Genomic DNA, 2,270 nt, shown 5'->3' with positions numbered 1-2,270 from the left:
TGCCCTTGCTTTCAGTCTGTCACCATGGAAATTGTTTATCATTTTTCGGGTTTAGATAAGCTGTAAATGTTTCTGCTGTTAAGGCATCTTGGGGGCCATGGAGCATCACAAATGTTGTGGAGATTTTGGGTGGGCGCAGAAAGCCAGTTGTTGGCTGCGGACCTTGAGAACCACGGCTGCTGGGATTGATGGAAAAATGCAACCAAGCCAGCTGTTGGCAGCTGGAGATGAGAGCATCTTGCTCAGGCACATAGCCTGGCAGCCAGGGCAGCGTGGGGTGGCACGCTTGAATCAGCGAGGAGACATCTCACTGGGGCAGCACTGCACTCACCAGCCACCAAGGTATCTGCAGGTACGGAATCAACAACCAAGAAGTGAGCAAAGCTCCCACAATAGGCGATCGAGAGGGTTTATTGATGACAGATTGTGCTGGCTGCAGTGTGCATACCCACAGTGTGGGCAGGCAGAGTTTCCAAGGCTTTGGTTCGGGGCCTGGCGAGCGAGCAGCATCTTCCCATGGGGTTCTCAGCACAGCGCAAGGCTTTACAGATTAAAACCAACATGTATTATACATGACATCTGTGTGCACTGCTCCTTAACTGCGAGCCACGTAGAGGGACCAGAAAACCAGCAGCCTTCCACTGTACATTTCCTTTTTCTGGTTCCCTGTCCCCCTCCAATTTTAGTACAGCTTTCTACCGGCGTGTTGGCTTTGGTTGCCTTGTCATAACAAAGCAAGCAAGCCTGTCTGTGTCATACCTGGGCTTCAGCAGCTAATTAACATGAGGCAGCCATGGGAGTTTCTGAGAAGCTCAACTCTGATGTAACGCAATCCCATCCACTGAGGAAGCTTTTAGATGCTCCAGCCCTGCATAATTTATTTTTGTCAGCCACATGGTAGTAAAGCTCATTTTGCATAATGGATGCTTGCAATGGAAAAGTGCTTACAGGGTTTCAGTAGAGCAGACAGCCTTTTCATCTATCTATATCAAAGAGAAATTAAACAATGATGGGATCAGCCTTGTGTAAAACTCTGAAAATAATGTTTTAAATGCGTGCAAAACCTATTAAAGCAGCGCTTGTGTTATTCAAATGCGCTGCTGTGTAATTGTTCATTTATACCTCTCTCCAGCATGCTTGTGCCTCCTGATTTACATACAATTCATTCTCCTACCTGTAATTCCTATAAAACCCCTACGTGGCCACGCACGACTCAGTGCCAGGACCGGCTGCACTGTGGCAGCGTTGGCACCCAGGCTTCAGGTCACAGTGAGCAGCCCCAACCCAAACCTGGGCTTGTGTCCTGGTGTAACCTGGGTGTGGGAGTGAGGCCACTGCGAGCCCCTGCTCGAGAGGGATGGTACTCAGTGTCCTGATGTTGACTGTGGTAAGGTGGTGGGTATTGTTCTGCTGCTGGTGGGCACATAAAACAGAAAGGGAAAAAAAAAAAAAAAAAAAAGAGAGAGAGAGATAAGAAATGAAATGAAGAAAAATAAGAAAAGAGAAAAAAGAAATAAGAAAAGAGAAGAAAAGAAAGAAGGGAAGAAAGGAAGGAAAGAAGGAAGGAAGGAAGAGAAAGAAAGAAAAAGAAAAAGAAAAAGAAAAAGAAAAAGAAAAAGAAAAAGAAAAAGAAAAAGAAAAAGAAAAAGAAAAAGAAAAAGAAAAAGAAAGAAAAAGAAAGAAAAAGAAAAAGAAAAAGAAAAAGAAAAAGAAAAAGAAAAAGAAAAAGAAAAAGAAAAAGAAAAAGAAAAAGAAAAAGAAAAAGAAAGAAAAAGAAAAAGAAAAAGAAAGAAAGAAAAAGAAGAAGGAAAGAAGGAAAGAAAAAAGGAAAGGAAGGAAAGGAAAGGAAGGAAGAGAGAAAGAGAGAAAGAGAGAAAGAGAGAAAGAGAAAGAAAGAAAGAAAGAAAGAAAGAAAGAAAGAAAGAAAGAAAGAAAGAAAGAAAGAAAGAAAGAAAGAAAGGGGAAAAATGAAAAGGGATAAAAGGAAAAAGAAAATAAAAAAAGAAAAAAAATGTAAAAGAAAAAAAGGAAAAAGACAAACGACAAAAGAAAAAAAAGAGAAGAGGGGAAAGGGAAAAGGAAAGGGAAAGGGACCCTACACCCCCCCCTCCCCGCCCGGTCCCGGGGCGCCTCCTCCCTGCGCTCGGGACCCGTCCTGGAAGCGCCCCGCGGCGCGCGGCCACCGCCGGCCGGTACCGAACGGCCCCGGCTCGGTACAGCCCCGGCACGGCCCGGTACAGCCTGGTACAGCCCGGCACGGCTCGTCCGGG

The sequence above is a fragment of the Aythya fuligula genome, chromosome 1 (assembly GCF_009819795.1).
Source record: "Aythya fuligula isolate bAytFul2 chromosome 1, bAytFul2.pri, whole genome shotgun sequence".
In the NCBI taxonomy this organism is placed as follows: Eukaryota; Metazoa; Chordata; class Aves; order Anseriformes; family Anatidae; genus Aythya; species Aythya fuligula.
The sequence above is the reverse complement of the archived record's forward strand: the minus strand, read 5'-3'. Positions refer to the sequence as shown.